At 36.2% G+C, this 22,529-nt stretch overlaps 1 long non-coding RNA gene across 1 annotated transcript in view; it reads right to left on the bottom strand.

The window, feature by feature from the left end:
- Positions 1–6,398: 6,398 nt before the first annotated feature.
- Positions 6,399–22,529, bottom strand: part of LOC140843537 (uncharacterized) — a 43,117-nt gene continuing 26,986 nt past the window's right edge. The window contains exon 3 of the long non-coding RNA XR_012121383.1: positions 6,399–6,560. This is a non-coding gene — a long non-coding RNA (uncharacterized lncRNA). The remainder of the gene's footprint in view (positions 6,561–22,529) is intronic.

Here is a 22,529-nt window from a genome sequence, read left to right as displayed (position 1 = left end):
AAGTACCAAATGATTTCACTCATGTGGAGTATAAGAACAAAGGAAAACTGAAGGAACAAAACAGCAGCAGAATCACAGAACCCAAGAATGGACTAATAGTTACCAAAGCGAATGAGGACTTCTGAGCAAAGAAATGGCAAGATCAGATTTGCACTTGTTGAAAATGAGGGAGGATTCTGGGGTGCCCAGAGTCTGTCTAGTGCATTATAGTTACCTGGGACAAAGGTGTGATGAGTTGATTTTTCCTTTTCTTCCCAGCATTCATTATAATTTGTAACTATGTGTTTACTTACTTACTTGCCTGTTTTTGCCTCCTTCACTAAACCCTAAACTCTTTAGTGTGGAAAACACACAGAAAGCTGCTTGTGAAATACTTCACTCCCACTGCTGATTTGTAGTGCTATGTTTTTGAATCAGAGTGATTTTTAAATCTGTGCCTTAGACAAGCTTAAATAGCATGGATAATATTTGTTCCACTAAACCTTAAAAAATTAATCTGTGTAATCAATATATATATATATATATATATTATTGTGAGACTGTATCAGTACTATGATTGAATTTAATGGAAGGCAATACATAGGTTTATTTTTCCTCATGAAACAAAACCAGTCAGTGATTGTTGACTTTGGTTCAGCTACACAAAGATGCCAAGTCCAAGATTGCTCAGAATCCTTTGGCCTTCCCTCAGATTTCTGTGAGACACTGTGCTGCAGCTCCAGTCATCTTTCCCCAATCCAGGGAAGAAGAAAGGCAGGGCTTATGTATAAGACAGGCAAAATCTCCCTAGACATCCCCAGGAGGTTTACAATTTCATCTCATTGGACATAACTGAATCACATGGCTATCCCCAACTACAAAGAGGCAGGCAAATATATTTAGTTGGGTACATTGATATAACCTTCATTCCCTACACAATAAAGGCTCTATTAATAATATAGACAGAGAATAGATGTTAGATAGGCTACTAGCAGGGTCTTCTAGAGACGGCCATCTCCTAATTAAAGTTACAGAATACAATAAAAATGTGATAACTCTTGAAGCAAAAGATCCTCAATGTGAAAGATAATTTTTATCAATACAGTGAAATAAGACAAAGATATCCAGTGCTAATTAATCCTAGGTCATGAAAAAGAACTAACTAGCAAGGGAGATAATTTTACTCATCTTTCAATCTTTCATTTTACCAAGTCAGTATCTACTATTTCATTTCAAAGTCTGATAAAGTATAGAAGGTTAAGGGAAAATTTTATAAAAGACTAAAATAGCTATGTATTGGTTATGATCTTGTTTTAATACATAAAGTAGGTAAATCTAACAGAGCAGAGACTTAAAATATTTTTTCTTTAAACAAAGACCAGATTTGACTGTCCAGGAGTTAAATTAGAATTGCTTGATGACAAGACAAAGAGTCTTCTGTCCTTAGTGATATTACTTCTGGTCAGAAAGGGCTTCTCAAGATCCAGCCATTTTATTCACATTTCAGGTGACAGAAAGAAGAAATGACAAAAATACAGTCCCCCCTTATACTTCTGTTCACATTTTCTCAGCCAAAAGATAGCTACACAATCATTTATTTACACAGTAAGCTGGTAAAACAGTCTCTTAACTGTGCACTGCCCTACATGAATAAAATCAGGGAATAAAGTTGTGGAATTGACAACTAGAAGTCTCTGTTAAATTAAAAGGGAACATAAGTGTTTCAAATCCCTGTTAGAAGAAAAACTAATACAGGGTCAACTCAGAAAAAAGGAATACAATAAAAAATCAATAAAAATAAAAATACATTCAAAAATAAACATTTATGTTATTGAAGTGAATATAGATTAAAGATGGTGGCATGAGAGGTGAGACAGAGGCTTCCTCCTAAAACTGCACATAATATGAAAATATAATTAATACAACTAATCCTGAAAGAGCAACTGGACAGAGGGTTGCGCCAGACTGCATACACCTGGAGAAAAGGATAAACATCATGGAACAGAGTAATGTACCAAAGCCATGGCCTGGCAGGACCCAAGCCCTGCCTCCACCCCAGCTCACCAGTGGGAGAAGGAGAAATGGAGCAGGGAGGGAGTGGAGGCCAGGAAATGCTGAACACCTAGCTCTGGAGATCTGTTCTGGGAACACAAACCTACATTTCATGGTGCTTTCATAGTGCTCCCATGATTAGGGGGGTTGGAAAGCTAAGGTAGAATACCTGGAGAGACTGAGATTCCAGATGCTTGCAGAAACCAGGGATCCATATCTGGCTGCTCTGGGAAAAAAGAAAGGTGGGCAGTCTGAGAGTCCTCCTAACAGCGAGAGCGTGGGCAGAACTTACTGCTCAGGAGTAGGACAGGTAGACCAAATTCTTCAGGTGCACTTTGCTCAGCAGGTTGGGAACTTTGAGGATCTTCAGGCATTCCAGCCCCCAAGCTGGCTAACGCAGCTCCAAGGCCCCCCTCCATGATACACAGCCTGCTGTGCCTTCCTCCCAGCCAGCCCCATCTGGCTCACAAACCAGCAAACCCTACACTGGCATTAGGCCAACCAGAGGGAAGTCATGCCTACAGCAGCTACAAAGGCAAAGCATAGAGTGCTTGGCCCACTGATTCTGGCAGTGGAGACAGGCATAGAAGCTGTGAAGCAGGAAAGAGCTCTTTCTTCCCTATAGGCACCAACACTACTCCCCTGTGACCCCCAACATTGCTCCAAGGCTGAGCAGCTACAGAATGCAGAGCTTCTGGGCACTAGAGGGTGCCACATACAAATATGAAATGTCAAAGGAACCTGGTTCAAAGTAAAATTATGCATACACCAGACAAAGATTCAAATGAAATTGACCTCATGAATCTTTCAGAAAGAGATTTCAAAATAAAAATCATTAACATGCTCATAGAGGTACAGAAAAATATTCAAGAACTCACGAATAAATTCCAATGGGAGATCCAATCATTGCAGAAGATAGTATCAGAAATGAAATATACAATGGAAGTGTTTAAAAGCAGATTAGATACAGTGGAGGAGACGATAAATGAAATAGAAATAGAGAAGAGGAATACAAAGAAGGTGAGGCACAGACAGAAAAAAAGGATCTCTAAGAATGAAAGAATATTTAGAGAACTGTGTGACCAATCCAAATGGAACAATATTTGCATTATAGGGGTACCAGAAGAAGAAAAGAGAGAAAATGGATAGAAAGTGTCTCTGAGGAGATAATTGCTGAAAACTTCCCCAATCTGGGGAAGGAGATAGTCTCTCAGGCCATGGAGGTGCACAGATCTCCCAACACAGGGGATCCAAGGAAGACAACACCAAGACATATAATAACTAAATGGCAAAGATCAAGGATAAGAACAGACTTTTAAAAGCAGTCAGAGAGAAAAAAGATCACATACAAAGCAAAACCCATAAAGCTATCATCAGACTTCTCAGCAGAAATCTTACAGGCCAGAAGGGAGTGGCATGATGTATTCAATGCAATGAAGCAGAAGGGCCTCAAACCAAAAATACTTTATCCAGCAAGATTATAATTTAAATTTGAAGGAGGGATTAAACAATTTCCATATAAGCAAAAGCTGAGAGAATGTACATCCCACAAACTGTCTCTACAGTGTATTTCAGAGGGACTGCTGTAGATGGAAGTGTTCCTAAGGTTTAATAGCTGTCACCAGAGGCAATAAAACCACAGTAAAGAAAGTAGAGCAGTTAATTACTAGGCAAATGCAAAATTAAATCCACTACCCCAAAAGTCAATCAAGGGATAGACAAAGAGTACAGAATATGATACCTAATATATAAAGAATGGAGGAGGAAGAAAAAGGAGAAAAATAACCTTTAGATTGTGTTTGTAATAGCATACTAAGTGAGTTAAGTTAGACACTTATATAGTAAGGAAGTTAATCTTGAAACTTTGATAGCCATGAATCGAAAGCCTGCAATGGCAATACGTACATACCTATTGATAATTACCCTAAATGTAAATGGTCTGAATGCACCAATAAAAAGATATAGAGTCACTGAATAGATTAAAAAAACAAGACCCATCTATATGCTGCCTACAAGAGACTCACTTTAAACCCAAAGACATACATAGACTTAAAGTAAAGGGATGGAAAAGATACTTTATGCAACTAATAGGGAGAAGAAAACAGGAGTTGCAGTACTTGTATCAGACAAAATAGGCTTCAAAACAAAGTCACAAGAGACAAAAATAATATTGTGAAAATGGTCATTCTGCCTAAAGCAATCTACAGATTTAATTCAATTCCATCAAAATACCAACAGCATTCTTCAGTGAACTAGAGAATATCATTCTAAACTTCATATAAAACCACAAAAGACCCTGAGTAGCCAAAGCAGGGGGGATTATGCTCCCCAACTTCAAGCTCTACTACAAAGCCCCAGTAATCAAGACAATTTGGTACTGGCACAAGAACAGACCCATAGACCAATGGAACAGGGTAGAGAGCCCAGATATAAACCCAACCATACATGGTCAATTAATATACAATAAAGGAGCCATGGGCATACAATGGTGAAAGGAGAGCCTCTTCAACAATTGATGCTGGCAAAATTGGACAGCTACATGCAGGAGAATGAAACTGGATTATTGTTAAACCCCATACACAAAAGTAAACTCAAAATGAATCAAAGACCTGAATGTAAGGCATGAAACCATAAAACTCTTAGAAGAAGACTTAGGCAAAAATCTCCTGAATATAAATATGAGCAACTTCTTCCTGAATGCATCTCCTTGAGCAAGGGAAACAAAAGCAAAAATGAACATATGGGACTACATCAAACTAAAAATCTTCTGTATGGCAAAGGACACCATCAACAGAACAAAAAGACATCCTACATGGAAGAATATATTTGTAAATGATATATCTGACAAGGGGTTAACATCCAACATATATAAAGAGTTCACACACCTCAACACCCAAAAAACAAACAACCCAATTAAAAAATGGGCGGAGGATATAAAGAGGCATTCTTCAAAGAAGAAATTCAGATGGCCAACAGACACATGAAAAGATCCTCCACATGACTAATCATCAGGGAAATGCAAAGTAAAACCACAATGAGATATTACCTCACACCAGTAAGGATGGCCAGCATCGAAAAGACTGAGAACAAATGCTGGTGAGGATCTAGAGAAAGAGGAACCCTCCTGAACTGCTGGTGGGAATGTAAACTAGTTCAACCATTGTGGAAAGCTATATGGAGGTTCCTCAAAAAGCTCAAAATAGAAATACCATTTGACCCAGGAATTCCACTCCTAGGAATTTATCAAAAGAATACAAGTTCTCAGATTCAAAAAGACACATGCACCCCTATGTTTATTGTAGTACTATTTACTATAGCCAAAATACGGAAGCAACCTAAGTGTCCATCAGTAGATGAATGGATTAAGAAGAGTTGGTACATATACACAATGGAATATTGTTCAGCCATAAGAAAGAAACAGATCCTATCATTTGCAACAACATGGATGGAGCTGGGGGATATTATGCTCAGTGAACTAAGCCAGGTGGAGAAAGACAAGTGCCAAATGATTTTCCTCATTTGTGGAGTATAACAATGAAGCAAAACTGAAGGAACAAAATAGCAGCAGACTCACAGACTCCAAGATGAGACTGGCGGTTACCAAAGGGGAGGTGAGTGGGAGGGCAGGTCACGAGGGAGGCACTCGGGGATTGAGGGGTATTATGTTTAGTACACATGGTGTGAGGGGTCACGGGGAAAACAGTGCAGCATAGAGAAGTCAGTGACTCTGGCATCTTACTACACTGATGAACAGTGACTGCAATGGGGTATGGGGGGGACTTGATAATATGGTTAAATGTAGTAACCACATTGTTTTTTCATGTGAAACCTTCATAAGAGTGTGTATCAATAATACCTTAATAAAATATTTAATAAATAAATAAATAAAAGAATATAATTCTTACTTCGAGTAAGGAAAAAAGTTCAAACTGTGCCATGTATGAAGAACATGCAAAACTAACTCTAAAATATGGGAAAGCCATACAAAGAAAATGCAACAAAAGATAGCTTAAATAACAATTTTGATATATGAAATTATTGAATTAAAGGTAAATATGTACATGATAAAATAGAGGGCATCCTATAACAAATGTTATATTGAAAATGGGAATATATTTGATATCTGTCATAAAGGTATGTAACACATGATGTATCCATAAGAATATTTAAACAGAAAACTAAGAAAATGCAAGAGAAATTCACAAATATATTATGTAAAAAAGGAAATATTACTTTATATCTGTCAGAAGAGATTGAGTTGAGAAAATATAAGAAGTTTGAGAGACAAATATAATAAAAAATGATATATGTCAAACTATGTATCTTTTTCAATTACTTTATTTTTACAGGCTCTGCCAGTTGCAGGGGTAACATTTTTCAATTTATTTTACTTTTCTACCCTTAAAGAATGTTGCTTTTATTTTCTAATTGTACCTGTGGTCTGACATTTCTTCTGCCTCTATTCCAGGACTTCTGAACCAAAAAACAGTTGATGAGCTGACCCCAATCAAATTGCTGGCCACATCTGCCTGTAAACAAGGACAGTTTCATGTCAGTTTCCTCTATTTTAAAAGTTTTAAAAATAAATTTCGAATTTTAACTCTTTATATATGTGGTAGATATTTTCTCCCAGTTTGTCATCTGTCTCTTGACTTTGCATATAGTGTCTTTACTCTGCAGATGTTTATTATTTTTTAATTACTATTATATTATTGTTATTACTTGGTCAAATTTATTTATCTTTTCTTTAACCCTGAATCTCAAATTTTGATCAGAAAACCCTTCCTTATACCCACGCTATAGAAGGATCCACCTATGTTTAATTGCATAAGCACACACTTTAATTTTTTTACCTTTACCTCTCTACTTCATATGGAGTTTATGCTTGCATATGGCATGAGGAATTGATATAATTTTACCTCCTTCCAAATGGCTATCCTGTCATTATAAACAGTATTAATTTAAAAGGTTATGATTGCACATTGATTTGAAAGGACACCTTTGTAATATGCTATATTTTCATATGAGTTGGGTCTACTTCTGCACACTCTATTCTATTTTATTAATCTATTCATGTGCCAGTACTACACTGTTTTAACTATGCAGGTTTTGTGGTATGCTGTAATAGCTAGCACAGTCTCTCCAGAGTTCTTCCTCTTCAGTGTTTTCCTAGCTAATCTTGTCTTTTTTTTTCATTTCAATTTAAGGTTCAATTTTTCTATCTTCATAAAACAGCTCATTGGAGTTTTTATTGGGATAGTATTCAATTTGAAGCAACTCAGCATGAATCGACCTCTTGATGTTGAATCACCCAAAGAATAATGTCCTTCCTTTTGTATCTTTAAGTAGTGTTTTATTGTTTTGTTCATGTTTTGAACATTCCTTCCCAAGTTTATCCCTAGCATTTTATATTTTTGCCATTGTAAATATAACTTTCTTATTTATTATGTTTTTTAACTTATCATCTGTATGTTAATGCTATTAATTTTTTATGTGTTAATTTTGTATCCTTGCTGAATTCTTTTACTGTTTGAATTTATCATGGATTTTATTGGTATGCTATCTGTAAACAAAGTTTTATTTAATTTTTCCAAGTCTTTTACCTTAAATTATTTTCTCTTATCTACTTGTATTGGATAACTCCACAAAGTTAAATGATAATAGAAACAGTGGGCTTTCTTGCCTTGATACTGATCTTACTGTGATTTCAACCCCTGCTCTCTTACTGTTGCCATGTACCAGATATAATTTGGTCCATCCCTTTATTTCTAGCCTTTTTTAATCTTTGTGTTTTGAATTTCACTATTATACAGAGCACAGAGTTGGGTTTTTTTTATTATTCCATTTCAAAATCACTTTCTTTAATAGGGAAGTCCACCTAGTTGTAAGATAAATAAGTCCTGGGGTTATACTGTACAACATTATGACCATAGTTAACAGTACTGTATTGTGTATTTGAAAGTTACTAAGAGAGTAAATCTTAAAAGTTATCACAAGGAAAAAAACTGCAACTATGTGAGATGAAGGATGTTAACTAAACCTTCTGTGTTATTCATTTTGCAATATATATATATATCAAATCATTATTTTGTATACCTTAAACTTATGCAATTTATATGTCAATTATATCTCAGTAAAACTGAAAAAAATTAGGCAAGTCAGCCCATGCATGTTTATGGATCTATACTTGGCAATTTCTTTCATATCAAAATATTTCATAGATATGAATGATTCCTGGATATATGACAGAACATAGGTTTCTGTTTCTCGTTCTTGTTGTTTTAAAATGATTTCCGAGTGCAGAAAGAACATACTCTGCCAGTAAAACCAAAAAGCCCATTTCACTTTTATTCTATAATTTTATGATTTGATGAAATAAATAATATCAATTTCAAATGATTTTGTTTACTGGGGACAGAATTTTGATAATAAAAATTCTTCTACTTCTGTTTTATCAATAAAACAATACAAGTCACATCTTCCCAGAGACTCTAACATCACCAGTGATGTCATGTTCATAGCATGTGACTTGGCATGATGTAATAAGAATTGTATCTCACCTCTGTGATCTTTCACCCAAAAACCCATAAGCCCTATGTAGCCAGAAGAAAAACATCAGATAAATCCCACCAGGAGCACATCTTATAAGACACTTGACTGGTATTCTTCAAAAGCATCAAAATCATCAAAAATAAGGAACATCTAAGAAACTATCATAAACCAGAGGAAGCTAAGAAAATGAGATGGCTAAATGTAATATGGCATCCTGGATAGGGTACTAAACAGGAAAACGGACATTTGGGGAAAACTAGCAAAGTATAAATAAAGTGTGAGAAAAATAATAGATATGGTTAGTGTACAATGAGGGCTTCTGTTTGGTACAGGAGATGTAATAGGCAACACTGTTACATGAATCAAAGTGGAGTAAGATTGTAGAGGATATTGAGAAGTAGGCAAAACGATATGACTTCCAGGTAAAATTTAGCTTAATTCTAAACTATACTTACGTTCATACAAGACTATACTTAATATTCAATATAGGCCAATATAATCACACAAATTTTTCTTCCATCTCAACAATATACAGATATTTTCTGAATGTTGTCAAGAACTATGAAGGGTCAGAGCTTTTATCCTAAGTAAAAGCTAAGAAGTTATCCTGCCACAGTTTTGTGGGCACTAGAAAGACACAAGATTCTTGGATCAGAGATGAAGGAAATTCTATTACTTCCATTTTATCATTGCAATAACAATAGCAAGAGTACCATTTTTTCACCAGTTTTGCAAGCTCCAATTTCCACACAAATGAAAGAATAGATGGCATACACACAGTGGTTTCCTAGAAGAAAGGAATCCTGAGCCTAGGGAGCACAAATTTTTACATTGGTCGGTAAGAGGAAGACATCATTAAATGTATTACATTAAACAGTAAACATGCTTCCTCTTTGCTGCAGAGGGAGACACTGTCTCTTTTATCTTTTGAGGCTTTTGATAACCAAATATTCTTGAAAAAATAATGCACTATAAAAGGCAGCTAGAACCTTCCTCACAAAATGTGTAAAACCTAAGGGACCCATGGAGATTTATCTTCCAACAGATACTTAGCAGTTTTATTTTATAAAAATTCTTTGGACTAGAGGTAGAGCCAACATGGTGGCATGAGTAGGACAGTGGGAATCTCCTCCCAAAAAACATATATATTTTTGAAAATACAACAAATACAACTAATCCTAAAAGAGAGACCAGAAGACACAGGACAGTAGCCAGACTACATCCACACGTGCGAGAGCCCAGTGCCTGGTGAAAGGGGTAAGATACAACCCCCAGCCAAGCGGGACCCAAGCACACCTCCCCCCAGCTGCGGGCAGGAGGGAGAGGGAGCCCAGGACTACTAAACACCCAGCCCCAGCCACACGCACCAGAGCGCAGACACACTGCATGCGTGGAGGGCTGGAAACTGGGGAAACAGGGCAGCAAGACCTCAGCGGGTTCCGAAGCTGATGCCCCGGTGACAAAGAAAAGAAAGTGCTTTTTGAAAATCTTAAAGGGGCAGCGACCTAACAGCTGGGCGGAAACAACACAGGTCACAGCCCAGTGGCTGGAAATTAACCCTACAGGCGAGAAGAGAATGGCATGATATACTTAATGCGATGAACCAGAAGGGCCTCAAACCAAGACTACTGTATCCAGCACAAATATCATTTAAATATGAAGGAGGGATTAAACAATTCCCAGACAAGCAAAAGTTGAGGGAATTTGCCTCCCACAAACCACCTCTACAGGGCATCCTACAGGGACTGCTCTAGATGGGAGCACTCCTAAAAAGAGCACAGAACAAAACACCCAAAATATGAAGAAGGGAGGAGGAAGAATAAGAAGGGAGAGAAATAAAAAATCATCAGATGGTGTTTATAATAGCTCAATAAGTGAGTTAAGTTAGACAGTAAGATAGTAAAGAAGCTAACCCTGAACCTTTGGTAACCACAAACTTAAAGCCTGCAATGGCAATAAGTACATACCTTTCAATAATCACCCTAAATGTAAATGGAATGAATGCACCAATCAAAAGACACAGAGTAATGGAATGGATAAAAAAGCAAGATCCATCCATATGCTGCTTACAAGAGACTCACCTCAAACCCAAAGACATGCACAGACTTCAAGACAAGGGATGGAAAAAGATATTTCATGCAAACAACAGAGAGAAGAAAGCAGGTGTTGCAATTCTGTTATCAGACAAAACAGACTTCAAAATAAAGAAAGTAACAAAAGATAAAGAAGGACATTACATAATGATAAAGGGCTCAGTTCAACAAGAGGATATAACCATTATAAATCTATATGCACCCAATACAGGAGCACCAACATATGTGAAACAAATGCTAACAGAATTAAAGGAGGAAATAGAATGCAATGCATTCATTTTGGGAGACTTCAACACACCACTCACTCCAAAGGACAGATCCATCAGACAGAAAATAAGTAAGGACACAGAGGCAATGAACAACACACTAGAACAGATGGACCTAATAGACATCTACAGAACTCTACATCCAAAAGGAACAGGATACACATTCTTCTCAAGTGCACATGGAAGATTCTCCAGAATAGACCACATACTAGGCCACAAAAAGAGCCTCAGTAAATTCCAAAAGATTGAAATCCTACCAACCAACTTTTCAGACCTCTAAGGCATAAAACTAGAAATAAATTGTACAAAGAAAGCAAAAAGGCTCACAAACACATGGAGGCTTAACAACACGCTCCTAAATAATCAATGGATCAATGACCAAATCAAAATGGAGATCCAGCAATATATGGAAACAAACGACAACAACAACACAAAGCCCTAACTTCTGTGGGACACAGCAAAAGCAGTCTTAAAAGGAAAGTATATAGCAATCCAGGCATATTTAAAAAAGGAATAACAATCCAAAATGAATGGTCTAATGTCACAATTATCAAAATTGGAAAAAGAAGAACAAATGAGGCCTAAGGTCAGCAGAAGGAGGGACATAATAAAGATCAGAGAAGAAATAAATAAAATTGAGAAGAATAAAACAATAGCAAAAATCAATGAAACCAAGAGCTGGTTCTTCAAGAAAATAAACAAAATACATACGCCTCTAGCCAGACTTATTAAGAGGAAAAGAGAGTCAACACAAATCAACAGTATCAGAAATGAGAAAGGAAAAATCATGATGGACCCCACAGAAATACAAAGAATTATTAGAGATTACTATGAAAACCTATATGCTAACAAGCTGGGAAACCTAGGAGAAATGGAAAACTTCCTAGAAAAATATAACCTTCCAAGACTGACCCAGAAAGAAACAGAAAATCTAAACAGACCAATTACCAGCAATGAAATTGAAGCGGTAATCAAAAAACTTCCAAAGAACAAAACCTCTGGGCCAGATGGATTCACCTCAGAATTTTATCAGACCTACAGGGAAGACATAATTCCCATTCTCCTTAAAGTTTTCCAAAAAATAGAAGAGGAGAGGATACTCCCAAACTCATTCTATGAAGCTAACATCACCCTAATACCAAAACCAGGCAAAGACCCCACCAAAAAAGAAAACTACAGACCAATATCCCTGATGAACATAGATGCAAAAACACTCAACAAAATATTAGCAAACCAAATTCAAAAATACATCAAAAGGATTGTACACCATGACCAAGTGGGATTCATCCCAGGGATGCAAGGATGGTACAACATTTGAAAGTCCATCAACATCATCCACCACATCAACAAAAAGAAAGACAAAAACCACATGATCATCTCCATAGATGCTGAAAAAGCATTTGACAAAGTTCAACAGCCATATGATAAAAACTCTCAGCAAAATGGGAATAGAGGGCAAGTACCTCAACATAATAAAGGCCATTTATGATAAACCCACAGCCACCATTATATTGAACAGCGAAAAGCTGAAAGCTTTTCCTCTGAGATCGGGAACTAGACAGGGATGCCCACTCTCCCCACTGTTATTTAACATAGTACTGGAGGTCCTAGCCACAGCAATCAGACAAAACAAAGAAATGCAAGGAATCCAGATTGGTAAAGAAGAAGTTAAACTGTCACTATTTGCAGATGACATGATACTGTACATAAAAAACCCTAAAGACTTCACTCCAAAACTACTAGAACTGATATCGGAATACAGCAAAGTTGCAGGATACAAAATTCACACACAGAAATCTGTGGCTTTCATATACACTAACAATGAACCAATAGAAAGAGAAATCAGGAAAACAATTCCATTCACAATTGCATCAAAAAAAATAAAATACCTAGGAATAAACCTAACCAAAGAAGTGAAAGACTTATACTCTGAAAACTACAAATCACTCTTAAGAGAAATTAAAGGGGGCACTAACAGATGGAAACTGATCCCATGCTCATGGCTAGGAAGAATTAATATCATCAAATGGCCATCCTGCCCAAAGCAATATACAGATTTGATGCAATCCCTATGAAACTACCAGCAACATTCTTCAATGAACTGGAACAAATAATTCAAAAATTCATATGGAAACACCAAAGACCCCGAATAGCCAAAGCAATCCTGAGAAAGAAGAATAAAGTAGAGGGGATCTCACTCCCCAACTTCAAGCTTTACTATAAAGCCATAGTAATCAAGACAATTTGGTACTAGCACAAGAACAGAGCCACAGACCAATGGAACAGACTAGAGAATCCAGACATTAACCCAGACATATATGGTCAATTAATATTTGATAAAGGAGCCATGGACATACAATGACAAAATGACAGTCTCTTCAACAGATGGTGCTGGCAAAACTGGACAGCTACATGTAGGAGAATAAAACTGGACCATTGTCTAACCCAAAGTAAACTCAACCAAAACTGGACCAAAAGTAAACTCAAAATGGATTAAAGACATGAATGTAAGTCATGAAACCATTAAACTCTTGGAAAAAAACATAGGCAAAAACCACTTACACATAAACATGAGTGACCTCTTCTTGAACATATCTCCCCGCGCAAGGAAAACAACAGCAAAAATGAACAAATGGGACTATATGAAGCTGAAAAGCTTCTGTACAGCAAAAGACACTGTCAATAGAACAAAAAGGAACCCTACACTATGGGAGAATATATTTGAAAATGACAGATCCGATAAAGGCTTGATGTCCAGAATATATAAAGAGCTCACATGCCTCAACAAACAAAAAACAAATAACCCAATTAAAAAATGGGCAGAGGAACTGAATGGACAGTTCTCCAAAAAAGAAATACAGATGGCCAACAGACACATGAAAAGATGCTCCACATCGCTAATTATCAGAGAAATGCAAATTTAAAGTACAATGAGGTATCACCTCACACCAGTAAGGATGGCTGCCAACCAAAAGACAAACAACAACAAATGTTGGCAAGGCTGTGGAGAAAGGGGAACCCTCCTACACTGCTGGTGGGAATGTAAATTAGTTCAACCACTGTGGAAAGCAGTATGGATGTTCATCAAAATGCTCAAAACAGACTTACCATTTGACCCAGGAATTCCACTCCTAGGAATTTACCCTAAGAATGCAGCAATCAAGTTTGAGAAAGACAGATGCACCCCTATGTTTATTGCAGCACTATTTACAATAGCCAAGAATTGGAAGCAACCTGAATGTCCATCGATAGATGAATGGATAAAGAAGTTGTGGTACATATACACAATGGAATACTACTCAGCCATAAGAAGAGGGCAAATCCTACCATTTGGAGCAACATGGATGGAGCTGGAGGGTATTATGCTCAGTGAAATAAGCCAAGCAGAGAAAGAGAAATACCAAATGATTTCACTCATCTGTGGAGTATAGGAACAAAGGAAAAACTGAAGGAACAAAACAGCAGCGGAATTACAGAACCCAAGAATGGACTAACAGGTACCAAAGAGATAGGGACTGGGGAGGATGGGTGGGTAGGGAGGGATAAGGGTGGGGGCAGAAGAAGGGGGGTATTAAGATTAGCATGCATGGTGGGGTGGGAGAAATGGGAGGGCTGTGCAACACAGAGAGGACAACTAGTGACTCTACAACATTTTGCTATGCTGATGGACAGTGACTGTAAAGGGGTTTATAGGGGGGACCTGGTATAGGGGAGAGCCTCATAAGCATAATATTCATCATGTAAGTGTAGATTAATGATAAAAAAAAGAAAGAAAAGGGGGATTACTCCCTGATAGGATAAAACTAACTGTAAATCAATGATTAATGCATGCTTTAAATATCCTTAATTTTGACCACTTAAAGGGTGTCAGATGATCGGCTATGGAGGTACATTTTTCTGATAATATTCGTTTCTCTTAAAAAGAAAAAAAAAAAAGCAGTTCCTGTGTGGTGACCTCCAATGAGTTCTACACAATGGTATAAAGGGCATATAAAAGTGTAAGCAAAGGGTCTGTTTGTGTTTATACAGAGGATCAAAGCCTAATTTGGCTACCCAGAAAATGAACTAAGATATGATATGAAAAAGAACTTCCAACATCAGCACTCTCTGGAAGACTCATACCAGAAGAGGATCATTAAAAAACCCCAACAAAGATCCACACGCTGCTACAGCTGTAGATGCACTCATCCCACTGGTTCCTGGACTTGCCATGGGAATGAAGAAGGAGCTGTCTAAGCTGGCCTGTGCATACAGCAGAACAACAAATTTGACTGGATCTATACTCTTGGAACTCAACCAAGAATTAGGAGAAGTGCAAGTTGAGCGCTCCAAAATCTTACAACTACAGACTATCTACTGTTAAAAGAACATATGGGATGTGAACAGTCCCCAGAAATGGGTTGTTTTAATTTGCCTGATTTCTCTCAGACTGTTCAAGTTCAGTTGGACAATATCCACCATATCATAGATAAGTTTTCACAAATGCCTAAGGTGCTTAACTGGTTTTCTTGGTTTCACTGGAGATGGATGGTAATTATAGGTCTGCTTTGGTTATGTAACTGTACTCCTATTATGTTAATGTGTGTGTGCAATTTAATTAGTAGTTTAAAACCTATACATGCTGAAGTTACTCTACAAGAAGATATGTCAAAGAAATAATCAATCTTCCCATGTTTTCTTCCGCCTGCTACTTCTATAGCTTTTCTTCTTCCTTCCTAATTACAACCCTTAAATAGAATTCGTGCCTCATATCAAATTTACCGAGTATCATAATTCTTCCAAGTGGTAAAGATACCTCAAGACAAATGCTGGGCATAGAAGCCACAGGGCATAAATATGCAAAGAAGTAAAAAGATAACCTTTTCAAACAATATGGCTTCTCTCTCACTTACCAACTTTACATTTCCCTGTATGGCCCTGGAAGATGACTGGTTAGCCAGAGACAGGTAAGATTCCTCAAGGGAGGAACAACCTAAGAAAGGCACAGTTGCAGGGGGGCCATCAGGTGAGAAATTGGGGATCAACAGAGGTGAGGCTTAGAACCTCTCCCCCCTGTTCTGAGAGAAATCTGCTGCATCCGTGGATGTTTTATTGCCCTTGTCTAGCTTGGATTAACACATAGTCTACAGGCACACACCTGATCATCTACATTTGCCCTCTTATAGCACTTAACTATGTTTTCTACCTTCATCTTGCATCTACCTACCACTTCAGCATTTTATTAAAAATAATAAAAATAAAGAGGGAAAAGTGGTATCACATATAAATCAAGTATAAAAATCAAATGAATATTCATATTTGAACTGATTGTTTATAGTTCATAATGCATGATCAAAACCGAAAGTTTCTGTGATGACTGCTTTTGTACTGTTCACCATGTAACTTATTCACTATGTAAGAATTTGTTCTCCATGTAAGAACTTGTTCGTTATGCTTCAGAAGTTTGGAGACTGACGAAAATTAGGTTTGGGGTGGATTAATGATTGTGCATTGAGCATTGACTCCCCTATACAGAATTTTATTGTTCTTAACAACCATTTGATCAATAAATATGAGAGATGTCCTCTCAAAAAACAAAAAAAAAAAAAGTACAGAATTCCAATTGTGAAATAAATAAGTAACCAAGATGTAATGTATAGCATAAGGAACATAGTCAAAATATTGTAACAACTTTGTATGGTGATAGCTGGTAGCTAGAATTATCATGTATATAAATGTTGAATCACTGTGTTGTTCACCTGAAACTAATGTAATACTGTGTGTCAACTACCCTTCAATAAAAAAATAAAAAAAATAAAAAAAGCTGAACTAGACTAATATCTACAATTGGAAACAGAAACCAAGAAAATTCTTGGTTACTTTTTGCTTTAAAAAATAACCTCTATTATAGATTATTTTCTTTTGTAGCCATTGTGTGAATTTAGATCAGTTTTTTTGTTCCTGGTTAATTTTTTAATAAACTTTTTATTTGCACCAATAGCACATATTTATCATCAAAACCATTCAGGTGCAATGAACATTGAAATATATTTCATGTACAATTGGAAAATAGCTTTTTAGTCTTTCTCTCTCAATAATTGAACCTTTATTTAAAGAAAGTCAAAATTCATTAGCAGGTAGAGATATACAAAGCCTGGACTTTGGTGAATGTGCCTCAGGCAGTGGCTTTCTATTTCTATGAACGATCTGTGTTACCAGTACTCTGTATTGCACTTGGCCTCTGTCTTTTATACGCTGTAAAACTAACAGTTATGAAATCCTTCCATGCTTTTTTGCTGTTATTAATTGAAAATTTTAATCAAATAAATTCTACATAAAATACAAAAAAATTCTTTTGCCTTGTGACAAAATGCAATCAAAATAAGGCTACCAAAATTTTGGAACACATTCAGTTTTCAGGCTATTTTTTAAAATCGTCTGCATGTATAAAGTGTGAGAGAAGAGCAGTTTATTTGGTATTTATGATGGCATTATTTCCAAATAATTCCAGGTTCTCTTGTCAAGTCCATCACAGAGTCAGTGACCTCAGCAAAACAGAACAATGTAGATACTAGCTTACGATTCAGCTCAGTCAAAGTTAATGGAGAAGTCCTATGTCTCATAGATGCTGTGCTCATCTCTGAAAGAAGAAAGCTTTCAAATCATGATAACAGGAATTGGGGCCTGAAAAGACAGCGATTAATGTTTGTTGTTTCAACTTTTCAACAGAGCAGGAAGTCTATTGTATATTTTCAGCAGCATTGAAGCATTAAGAAAAATGACTATATAAATTTGTGATGAAAGGCCCAAATTAAAGTTTTTTATAAGAAAATATTAACTTACGGTTGTTTATTTTCAGTGTTATCTACATATCTTAAATGAAAGAAAACTAACTTGAAATAGAATAAAAAGAGAATCAACTGAATAGACAAATACTGGACTTTGTTTTTCAAATACCTAAAAAGTTGTCCAGTTTTTCTATTTTTATATAAATAGCATGCTTTTAAAGTATGGAGCCTAATTAGCAAGCACTACAACTGTCTCGCTGAGTGGTTTTAAAGGTCTTGCTCATTAATAATATAAAAAGAATCTGCATCAAGCTAGGTGACACTGGTACTTTAAATAAATTACACAAGATCCTATAATTTGAAGTTTTATAGTTTTAATTGAATGTTTACACCACTTATAATGTCACAGTCTTTAAGATTTAATTTAACAATTGCCATCTGAAACTTCTCACATTATCCTATAAGTCATAAAAAGGTTCAGGATTGTGTGTTTCCTAGATTTCCTTTCAAATAAAAAGATTCAGTTTTTAGGAAGGCGCACAGGACACTATTTTCTGCTTTTAAATTACCCTCAATGACATTAATTATTTGCTGCACACTTACTGAGCACCAGATATATGAGACATCATGTTTTTCACTTCCATACTAAGATAAATAAGTCACAATCCTGAACTGATGAAATTTACAATCTAGTGAGGGATAATATGCAAACAAACAATATTTGCCTAAGAACAACTTTCCCTAGATTAATCTATATAGCTTTGAAATCATTTTTTTAATCAGATGACTTTAGTTTTTAGAACTAAATGGGTCTTTAAAACTCATTTAGTTATAACTCCTCCAGCTTTTAAAAAGGATAAAGATGTCCACACAGATTATTATTTGTCAAATGTCCTAATAACCCTAGGAATAAATATAGAACTAGAACTAGATCTCCAAATTCAAGTCTAAAGCTTTTTCTGTTGATAAAAAAATCAGACAGTCTGGAATACGATTCGGCCATAAGAAAGGAACAAATCCTACCATTTGCAACAACATGGATGGAGCTGGAGGACATTATGCCCAGTGAAATAAGCCAGGTGGAGAAATACAAGTGCCAAATGATTTCCCTCATTTGTGGAGTATAACAATGAAGCAAAACTGAAGGAACAAAATAGCAGCAGACTCAGAGACTCCAAGAATGAACTAGTGGTTACCAAAGGGAAGGGGTGTGGAAGGGCAGGTGGGGAGGAAGGGAGAAGGGGATTGAGGGGTATCATGTTTAGTACACATGGTGTGGGTGGTCACGGGGAGAAGAGTGTAGCACAGAGAAGGCACATAGTGGATCTGTGGCATCTTGCTGCACTGATGGACAGTGACTGCATTGGGGTATGGGGGGACTTGATAATATTGGTTAATGTAGTAACCACATTGTTTTTTCATGTGAAACATTGTGAAACCTTCATAAGAGTGTATATCAATCATACCTTAATAGTAAGTAAGTAAATAAACAAATAAATAAGTAAGTAAGTAAATAAATAAAATCAGACCGTCACTATATAGGGTAAGTCATCAAACCTTGAAATATCTTTGGTAAAGAGCAAAGATGCCTCATTAAAATCATTTTACCACTTTATATAACACATGATTATGAATAAAGATGAACAAAATTGATAGTACTAAACAATTTTGATTTGTTAATAAAATTTTATTTTTAAATTATCATCTGCTATATTTACCAATTAGCTAAACTAGTTTAAAATAATTCTAATAGTTTATGCTCTATAGGTTTAAACTTAATTATACATATATATACTTAATTTATACTTCTGTAGTATAATTAATTTATACTTATTTGTATTTATTGTTTTATAACCCTAAAAATGTTATGAGAGGATACATATTTGGAAATAACTTCAGGTATTTAGATAAGGGATAAAAAAAATAGTGAAACTGAAATGTGCTTACATTTGAAACAATCATAAAAATATTTAACATAATACATATAAGTTAAGGATATGTTACCTGCCTAAAGACCTCAGAGCTTTAAAAAAGGGTCATTTCATGTTATATACACCTTTTATTTGCTCTATATAATAAATGCTACTACTACTAAATAGTTCTTTTGTTTCTATGATCCTTATGAATAGAACTTGTGTATATTGAGGACTTTTGTGTTTTTTGTTTTCATTGATAATTCTTAAGAGGCAGAGAATATACCTCCACAGTACCCAGGTAAATGTCAGCAGCCGAAATATACTTAATTGGTATGAAAGTGGCTCCCAGCCTAAATCATTCAGTACTCTAAAGGTTTATATATGAGTAATCCAACTGATTGCGTACTTTTAATTTAGTGGATATTTAGCAAACAAATACTTTATTTTGAGATTCTATATATATATATGTATATATTAAGGTTATAGAGAAAGAGCAATTAGCAATTATATATTATATAGTATATTTATATACAGATGTATAATATCAATAATTGAAATATGATTAATGATATTCTTGATGAAATATATATTGACATATAATTGATCAAATATGCATCGATTGTGTGTATGTGTGCATATATACATATATGTCTATATGCACACATACACATATTATATATGTATATATAGTATCTATTTGAAATGTTTATATCTAGCCCCAAAGAGAAATCTAACAGAGACTACCTGAATTTAACTTTAGCTTCTTAAGGAGTAGTTAAATTATTCTTTGGTTGCAAAGTACAGTCTAGCACTAATTACAGAGAAAATTCTTTCCAGAATTAAAAAATATATATGCCCATTGGAGGATTAAGAATCTGGAACTAATGTTGTTTTCTCTGTCCCCTGAACTGAACAACATGCTTAAAACAATACAAAGGCATGATGGTTCAGATGAGAGCAATTCCTGGGGTTGGCCAGTCAGCTAATGGCATCTGATGTCGGGAACGTGCCAATTCCACAGGGAGTGCTCTCTGTTGCAGCCAATAACACTATCATAAACTGGAGGTTTAAAAAGCTTACCTTCTTTATTTAGCCAGCAACTGCTGTGTACCTATCTAAGTGCTAGACATATATCATTTATTGTGAATATAGGCATTATTTGCCTAATTTTGAGTGTGAAGAAATTGACATTAACCCCCATTAATGTTAAATGAATTTCTAAAGGAAACAAAACAAGTGACAAAAAGAAATTCTTTCTAACCCTAAAACCTGATGTCTTCCCAGGAAATCTGAGGTAGTAACACATTCCTTTGTTGTATGAGTCTCACCATATCTATAGAATATTCCATGATTTTCAAACTGTGCTTTATGAACCACTGATAGAGAAAAACTGTTGCCATTACACTAACCTCTGACAGAGACACTTTCTTTGCTGTGATATAATTCCTTGATAGGTAGCAATGCTGCGTGAAACACCATGGTGGCGGCTAGGGCACCCTATGAGTATGTGGATGGTGGTGCTGGCAGAAGCATCGTGGTGAAGGTGCGTCCACTTACAGAACATGTGTCTGTCCCACTGAGGGTGACACTTTGCCTCCTCCACAATGGAAGAGGCCAGTGTAATCAAACACCCACCAGGTGGTTGGCCGGTTCCCTGAGGACTCGTGCCATATTCTGGGCTGGAAGGTATTTACTGTTGGCAGATTAAACGCTCCTAGTAGTGGGAGTAGATCTCATGCCTAGCCTTCATCACTGCTACCACGGCTTCATTCATGAGCCTGGTGTGCAAACCCTGGGGCCGCTGATGGAAAACACTGACTGACATCCTCAGAGTGCTTGTTTTTGTCTTTCTAATTATTAACAACTTCCTTAGTAAGAGGACCTTTTTTGGTATTTACACGAGACACAAATATCTTCACAGAGCACTGACGCCAAGTGATCTCTGTCCACTTCTCTCCCCTAGACTTCCTACCCATTTCAAAATCCTGCTTCTTCCAAGTCCCTGACTATTCAGACTGTTAGCAACCACCCTCGAAACTTTGTCAACATGTTCTTCTGGCAACTCACTCCAGACAAATGAAACAACTTTTGCCCACTGGGAAAATCTTCCTTCTCCGTTACCCTTTAGAGTGATCTCTGAGTGGAGCTATAGAGCTGCAGTCATCCACTTTCACCCGGTACCAGCGTATCTTGCAGACCTACTTATCTGTAAACTGCACCTGAATTTTTTCATCTTCTGTCAGCTGGTCATAAGATATTCCCACGATGAACTGAGAGAGAGGAGGCCAAGCAACATGAGTTGGTGCTAAGGGTGTCTGAGCCACCCATTCATGCAGCTTAGTTGTGCCTTCTATACCTGCCTAAGCCCACTACCTTTTACAGCATCTCCAGTTGGTGATAAATTGCTACTGGGTTTGTACGTAAGCCACATGTATGGTTTACCGAATAAGATGACATCAGTTCTAAGGAAACTTAGGCTATATGGTCAACTGGTGTTCATGATTAAACACATTCTAGCAATGTCCAATAGCAAATACAGTATCTTTTACTAAGCCTGGTAGCAAATACAGCACAAGGCCCAATAGCAAACACAAAAAATTCAAAGCAGTATACTGAATATGCTTAATAATTTAAAGGAATAGACATAGTAAGTAAAGTGTAATAATTCCATTCTCATACAGTTTTCCCTTATCTATAGATTTAACACAATTCCAATCAAAATATCAAGAAGTTTTTGTAGAGATTATCAAACTAATTTTAAAATTGAAATAGAAATGTGAAGAGCATAAAATAGTTAAATCAGTTTTGAAAAGAGGAACAAAGCTTGATCCTGATTTCAAGATTTAATTCAAAACTACAGTATTGCTATAAGGATAAATATATAAATGAATGGAACACTATATT

The sequence above is a fragment of the Manis javanica genome, chromosome 9 (genome assembly GCF_040802235.1).
Source record: "Manis javanica isolate MJ-LG chromosome 9, MJ_LKY, whole genome shotgun sequence".
NCBI classification, from domain to species: Eukaryota; Metazoa; Chordata; class Mammalia; order Pholidota; family Manidae; genus Manis; species Manis javanica.
This window is presented reverse-complemented; position numbering and strand designations above follow the sequence as displayed.